This window comes from Tamandua tetradactyla, chromosome 4 (genome assembly GCF_023851605.1).
Source record: "Tamandua tetradactyla isolate mTamTet1 chromosome 4, mTamTet1.pri, whole genome shotgun sequence".
NCBI lineage: Eukaryota > Metazoa > Chordata > Mammalia > Pilosa > Myrmecophagidae > Tamandua > Tamandua tetradactyla.
This window is the reverse complement of record NC_135330.1, coordinates 61,329,721-61,353,307: the sequence shown is the minus strand read 5'-3', so window position 1 is coordinate 61,353,307 and position 23,587 is coordinate 61,329,721. Positions and strand designations below refer to the sequence as shown.

The 23,587-nt window shown below is 38.4% G+C and overlaps 1 pseudogene; it reads left to right on the top strand.

The window, feature by feature from the left end:
* The first annotated feature begins 12,693 nt into the window (after positions 1 to 12,693).
* Positions 12,694 to 13,297, top strand: LOC143680259 (large ribosomal subunit protein eL19 pseudogene; annotated as a pseudogene).
* Positions 13,298 to 23,587: the final 10,290 nt, after the last annotated feature.

Here is a 23,587-nt window from a genome sequence, read left to right as displayed (position 1 = left end):
AGAGTCAAGAGGCTACTCTGGAGGTTGCTCTTACGTAAGCTTCAGGTAGATCTTGCTACTTATCATAACCTGCCAACCCCCAACCAGGACCATTCTAGCCAATCCTAATGAACACCTAGGGCAATATATAAGATTCCACAAGGGTTCCATGCACTAGAGTAACTTTCTAGAAACCTCAACCTTCAGATGGGTCCCTGATCCAGATAAGTCCTTAAGCCTAGCCCAGCATCTCCAGAACATCAGATAGTTCCATCTCCTTACCCCATATTAGTGACAGACCCTTCCAATATCAAACATTTAGAATTGCCATAGCCCAAACACTCCCAAAGAGAGGGATGAAAAGATCAATGGTGATGGTGAAGTTATACAGAGAAGATAGCATTTAACAAATGAATATGAATGCTGAATCATTAAATTTATATCTCTTTTAGTCTCCAGTATCTTAGAGCTGCTAGAAGTAAAAACCTAAAATTGTGAAATTGTAACCCATGTCAAAGTCTGAAATATGTTTTACAACTAATTGTGGTGCTGCGCTTTGAAATATATTGCTTTTTTGTATACATGTTATTTTTCACAAGAAAAGAAGGAAAAAAGTCGATTGTGATCATAAAAAAATATTCAAGCCCTCTAGCCTCCTATATTCAGGAGCAGCTCAAAGGAAAAATATGAGAGGATCGTATGTAGCCCATGACAAACTCTGGGATCTCTCCTGGAACTACTTGTTAAACAGTACTTTGAAAAAAACTATTGCCTTTTTACTTCTTTGCTTTGTATATATGTTATACTATACAATAAAAAGAAGTTAAAAAAAAAAAAAAAGAACCCATGCCAGGGGGCAGGGATTAGAGAGACACGTACAAATGTATACAACCTTAAAAGTTAAACTTAAAGGTAAAAGTGTAAATATAACAAGGTAAAGTTAGTGAGAGAAGACTTCCTGCAAAGGATGAGGAGAGGTTATAGGGATAAAATCTCACAAGAATATGGCAGTGCTTTAGAACTTATAAAGATTTACAAAAGTAGAGGTCTTTTAATTTTTTTTTTTTGCATCTCTCACAAGACCTAGCATAATAGTAAGCATATTACTAGAATTCTGTAAATATTTTTGTTTATTCCTGTTATTGAATAAGATTAATAAGTAAAAGAAAGTGTTCAAAGGAATGGGGAAGAATTTAAGTCAAGTGGAGTGTTCAGAATAAGCTATGTACTAGGTCTAGAGCTGGCTCAGGTCTCAAAGACTATCTCCCTATCATGGGCAGAGTTTAGGTTGGATACCTTTTAATGTTTTGATCCAGAATAATTAAAGTCAAGCTTTTAGCTATGGTGTCTTTTGCAGTTTAGCTAATATCAATCTTGTGCTTCCTATTCTACATAAAGATGTAGGTTCTGATGGGTAAGGGGTGGGCATACTTCCTGCTACAGCCCCCTTTGCTTACCTTCCTCTCCCGCCTGACTGTGGGGCTCAGCCTTCTGCAGGAACCAATGTAGATGGTATCTAGTTTCCCAGTTCTGGGCCTTCTCAGCTGCAGATTGGTTTTGTGACAATTTACCTTCAAGGGGGTCTGATCCCAGGTATGGAGCACATAGCAGCAACCACCTCCGGTAGTCAGCATTTTGCTAGCCCACCTGCACACCACAAATATAGTGGTGCTGTGATTTCCCAGGGTAGAAGAAAACTGTTTAACCATCTTTACTCACCCTACTAGAGCCCTAAAAGCCCTTGACATAACCCCATCAAAAGGTCCCTTTCTTAACAAGCTAAAGGTTAGTCAGTACAAAGAATTAATTTTATTCAAATAAATTCTGTGATACCCTGTCCTTGCTAAAACCTCCTAACCAAACACTTTTCCTGGATACTGAACTCCCATCTTCAAGCTTTCCTTTATTCTCAACTCTATAATCACATATTTTTTCATGAAAATACCCTACTGTTTCTTCACTGTTGTGTTAGCTTTGGTTTTCTGTTATTGCAGGTTGGATTTTCAAAGTATGTCTATCTCAAATTTTAATGCCATTGAAGACAGACACTGGATCTGCTTTTAGAGGGTGGAACCTAGCAGCAGATGATTTTTAAAAAATAATAAGCACATTTCATAGATGAAGAAAACAAAGGTTTAGCAAAAATAAATTCACAGTTCCAAGGCTCCCTCTTTAGCAAGCCCTTCCTGCATGTAAAGAAAGAGAAGGAGGTTCCATGAGTCATCAGGGAGTTTGGGGGCTGAAAGTCACCCAGTCTCTTCCAAAATGTTTTCAGGGTATATATTTTTAAAATGCAGTAAATCAGAAGACCTACCTTCCTCTCTTTTCCTCATTATACATGTCAGAACTATAGAAATCCTGAACAAATGTTTCATAAACAAGAACCATTTTACATTTATATTTAACATATATCTCAATTAAAATTTTTTTCACACTTAATGCCAGAACACCGCACTGCATCCTACAACCCTGTCCACTGTCCCCTCAACTCCCCTGCATGCTTCCCCAATACACAAACACTCATTACACATTCTCCTCCTCTCCTAGTTTCTGCCTGGTGAACAGGCAATTTTTAAGGCCTACCATTAATCTTCCTTTGCCCCAGTTCTCTCACTAGGGCTCAGATGCCCTATTGATTCTATTCTTTCTATTGTGGCCAGATATGGAAGATTATTCCCCAAAGTTAGAAACTAAGGAGGCCTGGGGAAGTTTCCTTACCCTACCCACAGAAAGGCAAATCATAGAGCTTACAGAGGCAATTCATGGGCTTTAAGTTCAGGCATCCTAAACAGTTAGCCACCTAGAGGACTGCCTCCCAGGAGAAATCCATTGCAAGTCATGGAATGGCTCCTGTGCTGGGAGAGACCAAGGTTGGTAGGAAGGGTGACTTTTCTGACTAATCAACTTTTCCCCAGGGCATGGTGAAAGTCTCTGAGAAGGCTCTGGGACAAGCAGAAGAAAATGGAAAAGACAGATTAGATTAGCCAGAGGCAGAAAGAATAAGCAAGCCATCCCTGAGTTGAACAGAAAGACACCCTCCACAGCAGTAGAGTAGGTAAGTTAGAACCTGAATCTTGGTGGCAGTCAGTTCACACCAACACTCCAAAGCAAGAGATAAGGCAAGCCAGCGCTCAGGTTGTGTTTGAAGTGATAGGTGCAGGAAAGGTGATGAGTTTGGTTCCATAATCAATGCTGGTATAAATATACCTGAGGCAAGGCCAATGAACCCCTGGGTCTTTTACTTCTTGTATGACAGCTGAAATTTTTCTAGGCAATACAGATAAAAGACTTAAGTTCTCAAGGTTTAAAATTATTGGTCCCAATGATTGTGAGAAGAAATCTATTCACCCTAACATCATAAAATACTTCACAGTTCAGCTATATTTTCCATATATTCTTATTTGATTCTTACAATAGCTCTGAGATGGTTAATTTTTCAATTTTATAGAAGAAGGAACAACAGCTTATAGAGATTTTGTCTTTTAAACATTTGTCTTAGTGTCACATTTAGAATGCAGGTTCTTATATAACCTGTCTGGAGTTCCTTGTGTTCTCCTGTGGTTTTCAAAATTTGCTATTCAAGTCCTTTTACAAATCTGTGGAGGTGCTTGTGGAGTTTTGTGTAGGTACTTACAGCAGCTCAAAAACCTTTTAAACCACTGCTCCGGTAATATCTGACTTTGGTATTGCCCTTTGATTTCATGTACATTTGATTATTTCAGCAACCACAGGGGATTGCTAGGCCTCACTTTCTTCTGATGCTGTAGCGATTAAAGAAGATAAATAAGGCAGAGGACTCTGGGTGTCTTGAAAGCAGGCCTCAATCTTATGAGAATCCCAGCCTCACAGGACTGTGGAAAAAGAAGTGGGTAAAGCAAAAGGAAGTCTGTTACTGATATTCTGTGCTGAAGAGTGATAATACAACTGTTCATCTTCCTGTTGAAGAGTCTGACATGCTTTCATGGTTATGAATGAAATTCTGTCAGATTGATGTTTTAAAATTCCTTTAAAATATCTAACTCTTAAATAAGATATAGTACCTTCCTGCATCAGCAGTCTAAACACATTTCACAGTGACTCCTTTGACACTATGCTGCATGTTTCTTGTTTTTGTTGCTGCCCATCATCTGAACCTCCTTCCTATATTTGAGGAATTCCCTACTGTGATGGTTAGGTTCTGGTGTCATCTCGGCCAAGTGATGAGGCCCAGTTGTCTGGTCAGGCAAGCACTAGCCTGACTCTTGCTGCAAGGATATTCCATGGTTGGTTGATAAGCCAGAAGGCTGGTATATTAAATCATCAGTCAGTTGACTGCTGTGGCCAATTACATCTGTGCTCAACTAAGGTGTTTCTCTTACAATGAGATAATCAATCAGTTGAAAGAATGGAGACAGACTCACTCACTGCTTCTTCAGCCAGCAAGCCTCTCCTGTGGAGTTTGCCCAGACATTTCATTGGAGCCACCAGTTTCACAGTCTGCCGTATGGATTTTGGACTCTTCCATTCCCATGGTTGCATGACAAATCTTTATAAATCTCATATTCACAAATCTCTCCTTTTGGTTCTGTTTCTCTAGAGAACTCTCACTAACACACCTTGGTACTTAGAATGGGGTGGTTCTTGAGAGAAAGAATCTTAAAAATGGGTTTTTACAATTGGTTTTCTACTCTGACTAGACACAGAGGCATTAATGACTCTGTTTCCAATAATCAAGATGGCACTGATAGTCTTTTGGGTGAGTTGGCAAAAGAGATATTCAAAATATCACCATTACATTCTACTAATTATATGCTTGTGTGAGGCAAGGTTCTGAGTTTTTGACACCTTTAGGGAGTTCTGTGGAATTAAGATATATAATTATGTTGGCTGGCTGTTGTTAGATATGCTGGATACAGTGATGAGGGAAAGGGATGAGGTGAAGACTTCAAATTTGAAACTTCAGTGCAGTACGAATAATGTAAAAGTTTCCACATGTACCCTGAAGGAAAATTTTATTTCCTACGGTCACAGAATTGAGATCTCTGAAAACCAGATACAAAGCCTCGTCGTGCAAATAGCAGATATACAATGTAAACTAAAATCTTAACCTCAGTGGGTGTATGCTGTTAAAGTAAGCATTTTGATTGGAAAAGAATGGAATTCTGAAATGTGGAATGGTGATATATGGCTTGATAATTATGGCAATGTGGAGATGGAGTCCCTGGAACCTGTTAAGCCTTTGCCAGATAGACTTGTAATGGACTGCCCTGAGGAAACAGCTTCCCAGCCTCCAGCCTCCCCAGAGGAGTCTTTATCCAACTCAACCTAACGAGATTAACACTTCAGTACCTGCTAACCCTGTAACCACCTCCTCTGGGGAGACAGCCCTTACTTCTCCGTCTAGACATAATTCTGTTTCACCAGATGAAACTGCAATGGAATGCCCTGAGGTAACTGGCTTGAAAGACACTATTTCTTTTCATGACCCACCTCCATCACCCTTCTTTTCTTCAAGACCTAATACTAGACTAAAGTTCCAAAAAGCACCAAAAGGTGAGGTATAAAATGGGGCCCATGAGGAGGTATGTTTTCATCAAATGAACTGCATGAATTTTCCAATCTTTATAGAGAGAAATCAGGAATATGTGTGGGAGTGGATATTAAGGGTGTGGGATAATGGTGGAAGAAATATTAAGTTGGATCAAGCTGAATTTATTGATATGGGCCCACTAAGCAGAGATTCTGCATTCAATGTTGTAGCTCAAAGGGGTTTGAAAGGGCATTAACAGTTGTTTGGATGATTGGCTGAAATGTGGATCAAAAGGTGGCTGACATTACCTGAGGTCAAAAATGCCAGAACTGCCCTAGTGTAATGTAGATGAAGGGATCCAGAGGCTTAGGAGATGGGAATGTTAGAGTGAATTTATCATGGAAGACCTGCTCACACACCCCAGCAATGTCCAGATGACACATCTTTCACCAGAACCTCGAGAAATAAATTCGTGAGACTAGCTCTATCATCCCTGAAGAGGTCTGTAGTTGCCCAACTCTGTAGGCCAGATATTACTGTAGGAACTGCTGTCACTAAGCTGGAATCCTTAAACACAATGGGGATGACTAGATCCCGAGTTGGCAGAGCCATGTGGCAGCAGTTAATCACCAGACACAAGGTGGGTATGGCCACCATAATGGACAGCAGGCTCAAAGCAGCAGTCTAAAATAATCTAAGTCACAGAGGCTTGTGGCATTGGCTAGTAGATGATGGAGTACCTAGAAGTAAAATAGATAGGTCATCTACTAAATTCTTGTTTGAGCTGTATAAGCAGAATTCTAGTCAAGTGAACAAAAGTCTAACTTGAATAACAAAAACAGATGGATGGCCCCTTAATCAATTCCAGACTTGAGACAATTTACAGACTCAGAGCCCCTTGAATGAGGGAGGTCTGGGAACCCTTAGGGAAGGGCCCTTTTACACTGCCCAAAATTTGCACTGTTGACCTTCCTCCAGCCTTCCCCGAGGAGACCTCTGATCTTTTACCAGGGTGACTGTGCACTGAGGAAAAAGAAAAGACCAGATATTTTGGAGAGCAAATCAACACATTGCCTGGTACCAGGTAAGCAGCTATTGATCTAGCAAATACTTTTTTCTCAATAGCTGTCAGTAAGGACAGCCAGAAACAGAGTTTGCATTTAGCTGGCAAGGCCAGCATATACCTTCGCTGTCCTTTCTCAGAGATCTATTAACTCTCCAGCTCTATGTCACAATCTTGTTCACAGGGATCTTGATCGTTTCTGGTCCATTATATTGATGATCTCATGCTGATTGGACTTAGTGAGCAAGAAGTAGCAACTACTCTAGACTTATTGGTAGGGCACTTTCATGTCAGGGGATGGGAGATAAATCCAATAGAAATAAAGGGATCTTCCAACTCAGTGAAATTTCTAGGTGTCTAGTGGTGTGGGGCATATCAGATATCCCTTCTAAGGTGAAGGATAAATTGTGGCATCTGGCCCATCCTATGAACAAAAAAGAGTCACAATGTACAGTTGGCCTCTTTGGATTTTGGAGACAACATATTCCTCACTTGGGTGTAGAATCCCAGCCCACTTACCTAATGATTAGAAAAGTTGCTAGTTTTGAGTGGGGACCAGAATAAGAGGAGATTCTGCAACAGGTCCAGGTTGTTATGCAAGCTGCTCTGCCACTTGGTCCATATAATCCAGTACAGCCAGTTGTCAGTGGCAAATGGAGGTGCTGTCTGGAGCCTTTGGCAGGCCCCTATAGGAGAATCACAACACAGGCTCTTTGAGTTTTGTAATAAAGCCTCGCCAGCCTCTGCACAGATGACTTTTCTCCTTTTGAGAAACAACCTTTGGCCTGCTACGGGGCCTTAGTAGAGACTGAATGCCTAGCCATGGGCCACCAAGTTACCATGAGTCTTGAGTTGCCTATTATGAACTGGGTTGTCTGACCCACCAAGCCATAATGTTGGGCATGCACAGTAGCACTCCATCATAAAATGGAGCTAGTATATGTGAGAGAAGACTTGAGCAAGTCCTGAAGGCACAAGTAAATTACATGTGGAAGTGGTTCAAATGAACATGGCCCCCATGCCTGAAACATTGCTTTCTTTTTCCCAGTCCAGAGCTATGGCCTTTGGGGAGTTTATTAAAGTCAATTGATGAGGAAGAGAAAACTCAGGCTTGATTTACAGATGGTTCTGTATGATATGCAGGATCCACCTGCAAGTGGACATGCAGCAATGCAGCCCCTTTCTGGGATGTCCCTGAAGGACAGCAGTGAGGAGAAATCTTCCCAGTGGGTGGAACTCAGAGAAGTGTACCTCATTGTTCATTTTTTTTGGAAGGGGATCTGGCCAGAGGTACATCTGTACTGACTCATGGGCTGTTGCTAATGGTTTGGCTGGATGGTCAGGGACTTGGAAGGAGCATGATTGGAAAATTGGAGACAAGGAGGTCTGGGGAAGAGGTATGTGGATAGACCTTTCTGAGTGGGCAAAGAACATGAAAGTATTTGTATTACATGTGAATGCTCACCAGAGAGTGACTTCAGCAGAGGAAAGCTTTAATAATCAAGTGGATAAGATGATCTATTTTGTGGTTACCAGTCAGTCTCTTTCCCCAGACACTCCTGTCTTTGCCCAATGGGCTCATGAACAAAGTGCTCATGGTGGTAGAGATGGAGGTTATGCATGGTCTCAGCAGCACAGACTTCCCATTCACCAAAGCTGCCATGGCTACTGCCACAGCTGAGTGCCCAATCTTCCAGCAGCATAGTCCCCAAACTGGCAGCATTCCCCAAGGTGATCAGCTTGTACCTTGTGGTAGGTTGACTACATTGAACTACTTCCATCATGGAAGAGGCAGCAATTTGTTCTACCTGGAATAGATTCAAACTCCAGGTATGGGTTTGCTTTCCCCATACACAATGCTTCTGCCAACACGACCATCCATGCATTTATAAAATGCCTTATCCACCATATTGGTATTCCACATGGCATTGCTTCTGATCAAGGAACCCATGGCAAATGAACTGTAGGAATGGGCATATGCTCATGGGATTGGTCTTACCATGTTTCCCATCATCCTGGATCTATAGAACAATGAAATGGCCTTTTGAATACTCAATTATGGCACCAACTAGGTAGCAATAACTTACAAGCTGGGGCAGTGTTCTCCAGGAGGCTGTGTATGCCTTGAATCAACATCCACTCTATAGTGCTAGTTCTTCCATAGTTAGGACTCACAGGTCCAGAAATCATGAGGTGAAAATGGGAGTGGCACCATTCACTGTTACTTCTAGTGATCCACTAGAAAAATTTTTGCTTTCTGTTTCTGCAACCTTAAGCTCTGCTGGTCTACAGGTCTTAGTTCCAAAAGTAGAAGTGCTTCCACCAGGAGACACAACAATGACTCCATTGAACTGGAAGTTAAGACTGCTACCTGGCCATTTTGGGCTTCTCAGCTCTAATCAACAGGCAAAAATAGGGGATTAGTATTGGCTGGGGTGATTGATCTTGACTACTAAGGGGAAATAGGACTGCAACTACGCAATGGTGGTAAAGAAGAGTTTTCCTGGAATACAGGAATTCACTAAGGCATCTCTTAGTACTACCATGCCCTGTGATTCAAGTCAACGGAAAACTGCAACAACCCAATCCAGACAGGACTAACAATAGTCTAGAAACCAAAAATGAAGGTTTGGGTCACCCCACCAGCTGAGGTGCTTGCTGAGGATAAAGGAAAAATGGAGTAGGTAGTAGAAGAAGGTAGTGATAAATATGAACTACAATCCATGTGAGCAGTTACAGAAATGAGGACTATAATGGTATGAATATTTCTTCCTTGTTTTGTTGTGAGTATGTTTGTATTTGTACATAAAGCTTATATCTTTGTTTTCTTCTCTATCTTATCCCCTTATCATATGACATATATTGTATTTATCATGTCATAGTATTTAAGTCATAGGATATCAAGTTTAAGAATGAATATTACCCAAGGATTTGCACCCAACTCTGGAGAGTTTAGTGCATTTACAGTTGCATGCAGGACAATTGAGTATTGTTAGGCAAAAGATATGTCTATTATTGTTTTTTAATTAGAAATGAAGTATGGTTTAATGTGATGTGAATAGCTAACCAAGTAGACTGTGATGGTTAGGTTTATGTGTCAACTTGACCAGGTAATGGTGTCCAGTTGTCTGGTCAAGCAAGCACTGGCTTAACTATTACTGCAAGGACATTTCATGGATTTAAACCATCAGTAAGTTGATTGCATTTATGACTAATCACATCTACAATCAACTAGGAGAATGTATTCAGCAATGAGACACATTTAATCCCATCAGTTGAAGGCTTTAAGAGGAGAAGTCAGAAGAATGAATCTCTCCACTTCAGCCAGGTAGCCTCTCCTTAGGAATTTATTGAAGACTTTCATCAGATTTCCAGCTTATTTCTTGCCCTACCGAATTTGGACTCATGCACCCCACAGTTGTGTGAGACACTTTTATAAATTTCATATTTATAGGTATCTCTTGTTGGTTCTGTTTCCTTAGAGAACTCTGACTAATATGGAAAGATAGTCATATTGTCGGGAAGATAAAGGATAAAATGAAACCTAAACTGGAACTGCATCTGTTTTACTCTCTCACTCCCCTTACTCTAGATAATGCATGTGTTCTGCAGGATAAGCTGGTGTGCTTCATCATAGAGGTGTACATGTACCTGGCTCAGAGCTTAGAGATTATGAAAAAGGAGACCCAGTTTGAGATGGATCCCAAACCAACAAGGTGAGCCAGTAGGTAACTGACAACACATGTGAGCTACATACCTGCAACTGCCTTACACTGTCTACAGAGCATAAAACTGGCTACCACTTCACTTCCATATTCAAAATCTCAAGAAAATTTTTCTTGTGGACAATATTAACCTAAAAAATGTGCAGAAAAGGGAATTCTGGGAGATGCAGTTCCAACCCAACTAAGGATCAATACACAACTGGACAACCCTGTGTTAACTCTTCTTTTAATTTTCACCAAGCAAAATGGATCCAACAGAAAAAGTGGAACCAAGAAAGTGAAAAATAATTTAAGGAAGCATATCTAGAAAATAGAAATAGATTTGAAAAGAAAGTGAAAGAGGAAGGCAGAACCAAGTTTTAAAGTAATACAAATCTCAAAGAATACAGAAGAATGGGCACAGATGTGATCAAAAAAGGTAAAATAGAATATTTATTTTTTTTACCTGAAAAAAGAACTGAGCTCAGACAGAAAGAAAGTGTGGTAGTTAGGTTCAGGTGTCAACTTGGTTAGGTGAAGGTACCTAGTTATGTTGCTGTGGACATGAGCCAATGATACGTGAACCTCATCTGTTGCTCATTATATCTGTGGTCAGCTAGGAGGCATGCCTGCTGCAATGAATGTTGTTTGACTTAATTGGCTGGTGCTGAAATGAGAGAGGTCAACATAGCACAGCCCAAGCAGCTCAGCATAACTCATCTCAGCACTCACAGCTCTAGCTCAGGCCTTTGGAGATACAGAAAGAAAATACCCCAGGGAAAGTTGTTGGAACCCAGAGGTCTGGAGAGAAGGCCAGCAGAGATCACCCTGAGCCTTCCCATGTAAGAAAGAACCTCAGATGAAAGTTAGCTGCCTTTCCTCCAAGAACTAATGAAATAAATCCCCTTTTATTAAAAGCAACGCATTTCTGGTGTATTGCATTTGGGCAACTAGCAAACTAGAACAGTTTTGGTACTGGAGAGTGGGGTGCTGCCACAGTTTGCAAATACCAGATATGCTGGAATGGTGTTTTTGGATGGCTAAGGGGAAGATTTTGAAGGAACTGTGAAGAGAATGATGGAGAAGTCCTGAGTGCTTGAAGAGACTTGGTGTAAATGGACCCACCGCCAATCTGGACAAAGGGGGACACAAAAGGGACAAACTGGAGTTTGCAGAGAGAGAACCATAGAAGCTTGGGTCTGAAGCCAAGAAACCTTGGCAAGGAGAGTGGACCCACCCATATACATGGAGAGAGTGAGTTTACCCCGAAGGGTAAGGATGAGTCTCCCATCTTGTTGCAGTGGAAGAGTTGTGCCACCTCAGGCCTTGGAGAAGGTACAGCACACTCCTTGGGGACTGGGGAGAGCCTGGCTGCCACTATGAGGGGTTGAACATGTGCCCCAGAAATGGCTGAGAGCCCAGGTGTGACCCCAATACCTGGAGAGAGCAGAGCCAAGAAAAAGGTGGTCTTCTCAATGTTCCCCGAGGTTGATTTGGAAAGAGGCAGGCCACTGCATAGGCCCTTGGAAAGGGTGGGACTGCCACTTTCTATTTCTATATATAAATGACTTTCAGACTTTGAAATCCAATGGTGTTTGCCCTGTAGGTTTTCTTTCCAATTTCTCCCTATGGATCCTGTTTCTGTCCTTCTTTGTATCAGATAACTTGTTTTGAGATTCATAGGTCCACAGCAGGAAGAGAATTTTTTGCACTTTAATATTGTTTAAGGTGATGCGTGCAGTTGCCAAGTTGCCAAGGGATGGACATGTGGTAGTTATGTTCAGGTGTCAACTGCCTAGTTCTCTTGCTGTGGACATGAGCCAATGGCATGTGAACCTCATCCATTGCTGATTACATCTGCAGTCAGCTATGAGGCATGCCTGCTGCAATGGATGATGTTTGATTTAATTGGCTGGTGCTTAAATGAAAGAGCTCAATGTAGCACAGCCCAAGCAGCTTGGCATACCTCATCTCAGCACTCACAGCTCAGCCCAGGCCTTTGGAGATGCAGAAAGGAATCACCCTGGGGAAAGTTGTTGGAACCCAGAGCCTAGAGAGAAGGCCAGCAGAGATCACCCTGAGCCTTCCCATGTAAGAAATAACCTCAGTTGAAAGTTAGCTACCTTTCTTCTGAAGAACTATTTGTTGACTAAATAAATCCCCTTTTATTGAAAGCCAATCTGTCTCTGGTGTGTTGCATTCTGGCAGCTAGAAAACTGGAACAGAAAGGTCAGAGAGGAAATCAACATTAACTACTAGAGCTCAAGACCAAAACTTTGAGGAAAGAAATCAAATTAATAGTAAAAATGAAATAATTCTAAATCTCTTAAACTGAAAAAAAGCAGGCCATACTTAAGTACAAATTAAGCACTTTAATAACTAAAGTATTAAAACAAAGCCAAAGGGAAGCTCTTTCCCTTCACACTGCTGTTGCAGCCATGAGTATGCTCAGACTTCTGAAGAAGCTTGTCTCCAGCATCCTCTGCTGTGGCAAAAAGAAGGTTTGGTCAGACCCCAGTTAGACCAATGAAATCATCGATGTCAGTGCCAATTCCTGTCAGCACATTTGGAAGCTGATCAAAGATGGGTTGATCAGCTGCAAGCCAGTAACTGTCCATTCCTGGACTTAATGCCACAAAAACACCTTGGCTTGCCCAGAAGCACAGGCATATGGGCATAGATAAGCGAAAGGGTACAGCCAATGCTTGGATGTCTGAGAAAGTAACTTGAATGAGGAGGATGAGAATTCTGCGCCAGCTGCTCAGAAGATACCGTGAATGCCACATGTATCACAGTCTGTACCTGGAAGTGAAAGGGAATGTGTTCAAGAACAAGCAGATTCTCAATGAACACATCCCACAAGCTACGGCAGACAAAGCCAGCAAGCTCCTAGCTGACCGGGCTCAGGTGGGCAGATCCAAGACTAAGGAGGCATGCAAGTGCTGTGAGGAGCAGCACTAGGCCAAGAAAGATGGGATTATCAAGATTCTGCAAAGGAGGACGAGACCAAGAGAGAAAGCTCCCCTTCTCATCTGCACATAGTGGCCTCTTGGCAATTAGATATATCAGCCATTCAATAAATCAAGCCTTCATCTGCTTTCAAAAAACAATAATAAAAACAACAAAAACAAAGCCAAAGGAATCAGAGAAAAATTACAATCCAAATAAATTTCATTTGCAAATCAATGTATCAGGAATGTAATATAATTGGGCAAAGTATTAAAAAAAATTCACAGATGTATGTATGCCCTCTAAACTTTGTGGTTTTGAGAGCACCAAGGTTTCTGGAAGCTACTGTTTGAAGAAAATGACTGTGATAGTCTTATGGGACATCCTGGCTAGGCTAGAGTCTCCAGTTATTCTATCAAACACTAATCTAGGTAATGCTGTGAAGATATTCTGTATATGTGATTACATTTGTAATCAATTAACTTGAAGCAAAGGAGATTGTTTGGGATTATCTAGGTGGGCTTACTTCACTAATCTAAAATGAAAATTAATAAAATAAAAGTTAATTAAAATGAAAATCAATTTCTTCTTCCTATAAGAAGAAGAAATTTCACCTATAGACTGCAACTTCAGAGTTCTAGCATGCCTTTTCTGACTGCCCTATGGACTTTAGACTTGCCTAGCCAGCCCCCACAGTCATGTAAGCCAATTCTTCACAATAAATCTCGTAATACTGGTTCTATTTCAATTTGTTCTGTTTATCTTGTGGAATCCTGACTGATACAGTGATATTAGCTACTATTGTTGATGAGCTTTTTTCACTGATATAATCTCAGAAAATGATATAGGAGGGAAATTAGAGAACCTCAAATTAAATTAATAAGAATTGCAAAAGTATGAAGAAAGCATAAGAAAAAAAGCCCAATTTTACAAAAATGCTTATCTTATGATATCCAAAGTATTTTAAAAATTATTAGGTAGTTATAAATAGGCCAATATAGAGTTAAGGATGTTTGTGGACTTAAAAAAATCAACAGTACAATTAAAATAGGGTGTTTGTGGGAGCCAGCCATCAACAGTCCTCCTAATGATCCCTGCCTCATGGTATTTACACTACTGTATTGTTCTTTCCCACATTGTCCTAGGTTGGTCTGTATGACTAATAGAATATAGCAAAAGTGATGGTATGCCATTTGTGAGATTAGGTTATGAAAGATATTGTGGCTTAGACCTTGGTCTCTCCCCCATCTCTTGGATCACTTCTCCTGAGGGATCGAGCTGCAGTGTCATGACCATCCCTGTGGGGGAGGTATGTGGTATCAGCCAACAGCCATAAAAGAACTAAGGCCTTTGGATGTGAAAGAGCTTGGAAGTGGATATTCTAAACTCCATTTCAGAAACACCAGCCAACATCTTTTTTTTTTTAAATTTTTTTTAAATACCAAAAAAAACACCAAACAAATGCAAACATTCCTATTTTAATCATTCCATTCTACATATACAATCAGTAATTCACAATATCATCACATAGTTGCATATTCATCATCATGATAATTTCTTGGAACATTTGCATCTATTCAGAAAAATAAAATGAAAACAGAAAAAAAATTTATACATACCATACCCCTTACCCCTCCCTTTCATTGATCACTAGCATTTCAAACTAAATTTAACATTTGTTCCCCCTATTATTTATTTTTATTCCATATGTTCTACTCGTCTGTTGACAAGGTAGATAAAAGGAGCATCAGACACAAGGTTTTCACAATCACACAGTCACATTGTGAAAGTTATATCATTATACAATCATCTTCAAGAAACATGGCTACTGGAACACAGCTCTACATTTTCAGGCAGTTCCCTCCAGCCTCTCCATTACATCTTGAATAACAAGGTGATATCTACTTAATGCATAAGAATAATCTCCAGGATTATGTCTCAACTCGTTTGGAATCTCTCAGCCATTGACACTTTGTCTCATTTCACTCTTCTCCCTTTTGGTTGAGAAGGATTTCTCAATCTCTTGATGCTGAGTCTCAGCTCATTCTAGGGTTTTTCTCAATCCCTTGATGCTGAGTCTCAGCTCATTCTAGGATTTCTGTCCCATGTTGCCAGGAAGGTCCACACCTCTGGGAGTCATGTCCCAGGTAGACAGGGGGAGGGTGGTGAGTTTGCTTGTTGTGTTGGCTGGAGAGAGAGGCCATATCTGAGCAACAAAAGAGGCTCTCTTGGGGGTGATTCTTAGGCCTAATTTTAAGTAGGCTTGACCTATCCTTTGTGGGGTTAAGTTTCATATGAAAAAACCCCAAGACTGGGGGCTCAACCTATAGCTTTGGTTGTCCACACTGCTTGTGAGAATATCAAGAATTCAACTTGGGGAAGTTGAATTCTCCCCCGTTCTTACCATTCCCCAAAGGGGACTTTGCAAATACTTTTTTATTCACTGTTCAAATCACTCTGGGATTATTGGGGCATCACTCTCGACAAACCAACAAAATCTCATGTCCTACTCAAGGTTCTGTGTACTTATGGTGTTCAATTAAGCTGTCTACATAAGTTATATTAGGAAATGCACTAGTCAAAATATAAATTTTTACCATATAAACATTTTTCCTTTAGTCTCACACATAAGTTGAAATTTTAAAATATTAATTACCATCTATTTTCAGCACCCTGCAGTAATGACATTTCTTTGTTCTTCCTCATGCAAAAACATTTTTTAAATTTGTACATTTAGTCACTATCATTATACACTCTAGGCATTCCTAGATTATATCATATCAATTTTTATCATCTATCTTTCTTTCTGATTTCATTTGTGCCTCCAGCCCTCTTCCCTCTATCATCCTCACATTCAGCTTCACTCAGTGTTTTAACATAATTCTATTACAGTTAGGTAGTATTGTGCTGTCCATTTCTGAGTTTTTATATTCAGTTCTGTTGCACAATCTGTATCCCTTCAGCTCCCACCCAATATCTCACCCTATTTCTATCCCCTGATGGTCTCTGTTACCAATGAAATATTCCAAGTTTATTCACTAATGTCAGTTCAGATCAGTGAGACCATATAGTATTTGTCCTTTTGTTTTTGGCTAATATCACTCAGCATAATGTCCTCAAGGTCCATCCATGTTGTTACATGCTTCATAACTTTATTCTGTCTTACAGCTGCATAATATTCCATCATATGTATAGTCCATAGCTTGCTTAGTCAATCATCTGTTGATGGACATTTTGGCTGTTTTCATCTCTTGGCAATTGTAAATAATGCTGCTATAAACATTGGTGTGCAAATGTCCTTTTGTGTTCTTGTCCTCATGTCCCCTGAGTAGATACCTAGCAATGGTATTGCCGGATCATATGACAATTCTGTACTTAGCTTCCTGAGGAACTGCCACACTGCCTTCCACAGCGGTTGTACCATTTGACATTCCTACCAGCAGTGGATAAGTGTGTCTTTCTCCGCATACTCTCCAGCACTTGTCATTTTCTGTTTTATTGATAATGGCCATTCTGGTGGGCACGAGCACTATCTCATTGTGGTTCTGATTTGCATTTTTCCTAATAGCCAGGGAAGTTGAGTATGTTTTCATGTGCCTTTTGGCCATTTGTATTTCTTCTTCTGAGAAGTGTCTGTTCAAGTCTTTTCCCCATTTTGTAATTGGATTGGCTGTCTTTTTGTTGTTGAGTTGAACAATCTCTTTATAAATTCTGGATACTAGACCTTTATCTGATATATCATTTCCAAATATTGTTTCCCATTATGTAGACTGTCTTTTTACTTTCTTGATGAAGTTCTTTGATGTGCAAAAGTGTTTAATTTTGAGGAGTTCCCATTTATTTATTTATTTATTCAATGCTCTTGCTTTGGGTGTAACGTCTAGAAAACCACCTCCAAGTATAAGATTTATAAGATATTTCCCTACATTTTCTTCTAACAGTTTTATGGTCTAAATCTAATGTTTAGGTCTTTGATCCATTTTGAGTTAACTTTTGTATAGGGTATGAGAAACTGGGTTCTCTTTCATTCTTTTGTATATGGATATTCAGTTCTCTAGGCACCATTTTTTGAAGAGACTGGTCTGTCCCAGGTGAGTTGGCTTGACTGCCTTGTCAAAGATCAAATGTCCATAGATGAGAGGGTCTATATCTGAACACTCTATTTGATTCCATTCGTCAATATATCTATCTTTATGCCAGTACCATGCTGTTTTGATCACTGTAGCTTCATAGTATACCTTAAAGTCAGGTAGCATGAGACCTCTGACTTCACTTTTTTTTCTTAGGATACTTTTAGCTATTTGGGGCACCTTGCCCTTCCAGATAAATTTGGTTATTGGCTTTTCCATTTCTGAAAAGTAAGTTTTTGGGATTTTAATTGGTATTGCATTGAATCTGTAAATCAACTTAGGTAGATTTGACATCTTAACTGTATTTAGTCTTCCAATCCATGAACATAGTAGGCCCTTCCATCTATTTAGGTTTTCTGTGATTTCTTTTAACAATTTCTTGTTGTTGTTGTTGTTTTTTGTATAGGTTTTTTGCCTCTTTAGTTAAATTTATTCCTAAATATTTTATTCTTTTGGTTGCAACTGTAAATGGAATTCTTTTCTTGATTTCCCCCTCAGATTGTTCATTACTAGTGTATTGAAACACTACAAATTTTTGAGTGTTGATCTTGTAACCTGCCACTTTACCAGCCAACATCTTGGTTGCAACTTCATGAGAGATCCTATTCCAGAACCACCCAATTAAACTACTTCCGATTCCGGACCTTCAAAATTTCATGATAATTTTTTTGTTTAAGCTGCTAAATTTCCCCTCCAAATGGATTTAAAAGATAAAATGAAATAAAGCATAGAAATGGCAGAATTGAAAAATAAAGAATTAAAATTAGGAAGCACAAAAAAGAATGAAAGTTAAACAAAGCACAATAATTGAAATTTTCTAAAAAATATAAATCCTGCTATTAAAAGGCAAAGATACTTTGTACACCAATATTTGTAGCAAAATTATTCAACATAGCCAAAGGTGAAAACAACTATAACAGATGGTTATGATTATCCATAACAGATGAATGGATAAACAAAGTGTGGTATACAAAATGGAATATTAATCAGTCAAAAAAGGAATATAGTTGTCATACATGCTACAACATGGATGAACCCTGAGGATGTCACTTGAGTGAAATAAACTGGGCACAAAAAAGCATACTGTATGATCTCACTTATATGAAATTCTTAGTATAAGCAAATTTCATAGAGACAAATAGTAGATTACAGGTTACCAGGAAAGGAAAGGGGAGAGGTGAACAGGGAGTTATTGCTTAGTGGGTATAGCATTGTTGTTTGAAGTGATGAATAAGTTGGGGTACCAGATGTTGGTCGAAGGTAGCACAATATTGTGAATGCAGTTAATACCACTGAATTGTATACCTGAAAATGGTTAAAATGGGTTAAACTTAGTTGCATATATGTTATTCCAATAAAAAGGTTTTTTTTAAAAAAGGCTTAAAAATGCAAAAATGCATAAATTATTTAAAAATTAATTTGATAATATGTTATTACCTATATAAGCATTTAAAATACAAAAGGCCCAGAAAGAATAAATATATAAGGATGGTCAAAGATAAACTAATCTTAGAAAATAATAGCAGGGCTAGCAATTTTAATGTCAGATAAAGTAGAACTTGGGGCAAAAATCACTAAAGCAGGTAGAATTAGTACATATGATAAAACTAGACAATAATGAAAATATGATAATAAGGGATTGATATGGACCAACATGGCAGTTAAATACAAAATGTAGACTATAGGCTTGTAATGATAAAATGATAATATAATTATAATGGGAGATTTTAATTCTCTTGTATCAAAGATAGATTAAGCAGATTATATACAAAGACATGGAAGAACTAAACAATATAATTAATAATATAGAGCATTATTACAGAGTTTATATGCTACATATAAGGGCTACACATGTTAATGCATAGAAATTGAATATATACCAGACTATAGAAACTGTCATTTAAGACAATCAGAGAAAACATTCATGGGTAATATTTTGTGTCCACAATTAGCCTTTAATGGCATAAATGTTTTTTAAGAATTAGTCTCCACAGTATGTACCTGGAGGAACTGAGGGTGGGGACATGAATGGACATTTGCACACTGGTGTTTCTGGTGGCAGTGATCATGGCCCACAATGATTCACAATGAATGGAGGTAGCCTAAAGGTATAATGGATTTCTGAGCTGCCACAAGAAGGAACAAAGTTGTGAGGCATGCAACCAGATGAATGTGCCTTAAGAGCTGTATGTTGAATGAAATATCAAGAACAAAAAGACAGATATTATCATGTCTCAATTATATCTGTCTCAATTATATAACTATAATATACAAATTTGGTGAACTAAAGTTGAGAGCGTGGGTTATCAGGTTGGGGCTTATTGTAAAGGGTCCTAGATTGTAAGCTCTTACAGCAGTCACATGCATTCAGGAGGTGTAATTGTCCATTTTAAATTCTGAGATACTGAGCTGTTTGTATATAACCTGGCCTTTCCCAGAAGCTTCAGGTATTTATGTGGCACCTGAAACTCAGAGTCAGAGCTCTGCAGCTCTGAAAGTCATCAGTACTCCATACAGGAACTGTTTTAAGAAAAAGTTGAAAAATTGATCAAACATCGAGTAGCAATATGAATGAAGCTGATCTGGATAGGACTAAGATACGTCAGAAGATTGGGTGAAGGACAATATCGTCCATATCTTAAAACTTCAACTTCTGTGTGAGACTAATGGGAGAGATGTTTATTTGGTGCAAAATTTATATTTTGGGTAGTGCATTTCCTAATTTAACTTGTATGGTCAGTTTAGTTAAACACAATTAGTACAGGGAATATTGTACAGGGCATGAGATGTTGTTGGTTTGTCCAGGTTAGTGTGATGACCCGATAAATCCCTGAGTGATTTGGACAGTGAGTAAAGAAATATTTGCAGGTTCCCCTTAGGGGAATGGGGAGAAAGTGGAAAAGAGTCACCATCCCCATCTGGAGAATTTCTGATACTCTCCCAAACAGTGGGGACAACCAAATCCATAGGCCGAGCCCCCGATCTTGGGGTTTGTTCATATGAAAGTTAACCCTGCAAAGGATAGCTAAGCCTACTTAAAATTAGGCCTAAATGTCACCCCCAAGAGAACCTCTTTTGTTGTTCAGATGTGGCCTATTTCTCTCTCAGCCAACACAAACAAACTCACCACCCTCCCCCTGTCTACGTGGGACATGACTCCCAGAGGTGTGGACCTTCCTGGCAACATGGGACAGAAATCCTAGAATGAGCTGAGACTCAGCATCAAGGGATTGAGAAAAACTTCTCTACTGAAAGGGGGAAGAGAGAAATGAGACAAAATAAAGTGTCAACAGAGTCAAGAGGTTATCCTGGAGGTTATTCTCACACATTAAATAGATATCACCTTTAGTTTAGGTGTAATGGAGAGGCTGGAGGGAACTGCCTGAAAATGTAGAGCTGTGTTCCAGTAGCCCTGTTTCTTGAAGGTGATTATATAATGATATAGCTTTTGCAATGTGACTGTGTGATTGTGAAAACCTTGTGTCTGATGCTTCTTTTATCTACCTTATTAACAGATGAGTAAAACATACAGATTAAAAATAAATAAATAATAGGGGAAACAAATGTTAAAATAAATTGAAATGTGTGTATGAATTTTTTTCTGTTTTCTTTTTCTGAATTGATGCAAATGTTCTAAGAAATAATCATGATGATGAATATACAACTATGTGATGATATTGTGAATTACTGATTATATATGTAAGGTAGAATGATCATATGGTAGGAACGTTTGTGTTTGTATGTTGGTATGTTTAATAAATAAAGTAAATTAAAAAAAAAAAGATTCAAAAAAGAATTCTCCATTTGGGGAAGTTGAATTTTCCCTCTTTCTCACCATTCTCCCAAGGGGACTTTGCAAATCCTTTTTTTTTCACTGTTTAAATCATGCTGGGACTTATCAGGGCATTACCCTGGACAAACCTACAAAATCTCATGCCCTACTCAAGGCTCTACATACTTATGGTGCTCAATTAAGCTGTCCACATGCGTTATTTAGGAAATGCATGTCAAAATAAAAAGTTTTTACCAAATAAATATTTTTTTCTTTAATCTCACACATAAGTTAAAGTTTTAAAACAGTAATTACCGTCTATTTTCAACATCCTGCAGTATTGACATTCCTTTATTCTTCCTCATGCAAAAACATTTTTAAATTTGTACATTTAATTGCTATCACTTATACACTCTAAGCATTACTAGATGATACTATCTCAGTTTTTATCATATACTTTTCCTTCTGATTTCATTTGTGCCCCCAGGCCTCCTCTCTCTATCATTCTTACTTTCAGCTTCATTCAGTAGAACCTCTTTTTTTTTTGCTAAGGTGTGGCCTTTCTCTTTAAGCTGGCATGGCAAGTGAACCCACTGCCCTCCCCAGCTACATGGGACATGACTTCCAGGGGTATAAGTTTCCCTCGCAACGTGGGACAGAAATCCTGAGATGAGCTGGGATTTGGCATCAAGGGATTGCGAAAACCTTCTTGACCAAAAGGGGGAAGAGAGAAATGAGAACAAAATAAAATGTCAGTGGCTGAGAGATTTCAAACACAGGATAACCAGTGTTGTGAGGAGAGTTGTATTTTATAGATATACCTATACATTAATTTAGGGTTTATTTTAGGCTTTATTTGAATTGCTGAAACTGTAGAGCTGTGTTCTAGTAGCCTTGTTTTTTGAAGATAATTGAAGATTTAATGTTTACAATGTGACTGTGTGATTGTGAAAACCTTGTGTCTGATGCTCCCTTTATCTGGGGTATGGACAGATGAGTAAAAAATATGGATTAAAAATATGAACAAATAATAGAGGGAACAAAGATTAATACATATTGAGTAGATGGAAATACTAGTGGTCATTGAGAGGGAGTGGTAAGGGGTATGGTATGTAGGAGTTTTTCTTTTTATTTCTTTCTCTGGAGTGATGGAAATGTTCTAAGAAATGATAATTTTGATAAATATTCAACTATGTGATAATATTATGAGCCACTGATTGTACACCATATATGGAACATAAGTATTTAAGAATGTTTGTGTTTGCACGTTGCTTACCAATAAGAAAAAATTAGTCTCCAATCACATGTAAAATAAACAAGAACTCCACAAATAAGAACTTGGACAAAAAGGGAAAAAAAAGAGATAATGTAAAAAAGGGAATGCTTTGTAGGTTATAAAAGTGTGTGGCAAATGTCAGTAATTATTCATTACCTGTTTTTAAAATAATAATGAACATACCAAACTATCTAAATATTTGTTATAAAGACAAAACAATATTTGGAGGAAAACATATAGTTTTAAATGTTATATTATTTTTTAAGAGTGAAAAAAGATTATATGAAAAGCAAAAACAAAATTCTCCAAAGTTAATAAAAGAATGAGAATAATTAAGACCAAATAAAATTAACTAGAAAATAAAATGATTTGAGTATTTGAAAGTTATGAAATTTACAAACCTCTGGCAAATCTAACCAAGAAGATGAGAAACACACAAAAATATTAGAAACAAGGAGGTAAAATAATATAAAACATGCTAACATTTTTCTATCTCTAAAAAAAAAAAGAAGAATAAAAAGCCCTTTCTTTTGCTCTAGTTGTCCTTGTCTCCTGTTGAGAAGCTCCCTCAAAACCAACTATGTTTGGAAATAATGTACGTTTTCTCATTATGAAAGTAATGCAGGACTTACATTTCTGTTAGTATACCAGACTAGGTGATAGAAGACTGACCCATTTACTAAAATCAACTAAAATTGCCAGAGTTTTAAAAAGTTTTAAATGCACTCACAAACTGAAAAGAAAGTGAAAATTAAACCTATTCTGAGGCATCACTGGTTCAAAGATGTGCCGTTATTTATTTATTTATTTCTAAGAAAGAAAAAGATGCCATGAAACTATGAAATAATGTTTTCCTGTAATTCAAAACTTTTATTTTACACTAACTGCAGGAGATGTTTTAAGCTTAATCAATCATATATTTTAATCACATATCACTCTTGGGCATACCTAAAAATAAAAGTAAGAAAATTTCTTAAAGTGTTCCAAAAATCTCTTCCTATTTAACCTGAGTCTTCTGAATCATGCCTAGGATTTTCCACACAATGGTCTGTACTATCAAAAATATTGGTGATGCATTATTTCATAAAGTAATCCTTAAAAGAACTAAAAACTACTGGTGCTACGCTCTTAAGCCTGACTTTGCAGTTATATAGAGCTAACTTACTCTGCACTCACGTTTCAGTAATGTTATTAAATATGTCTGA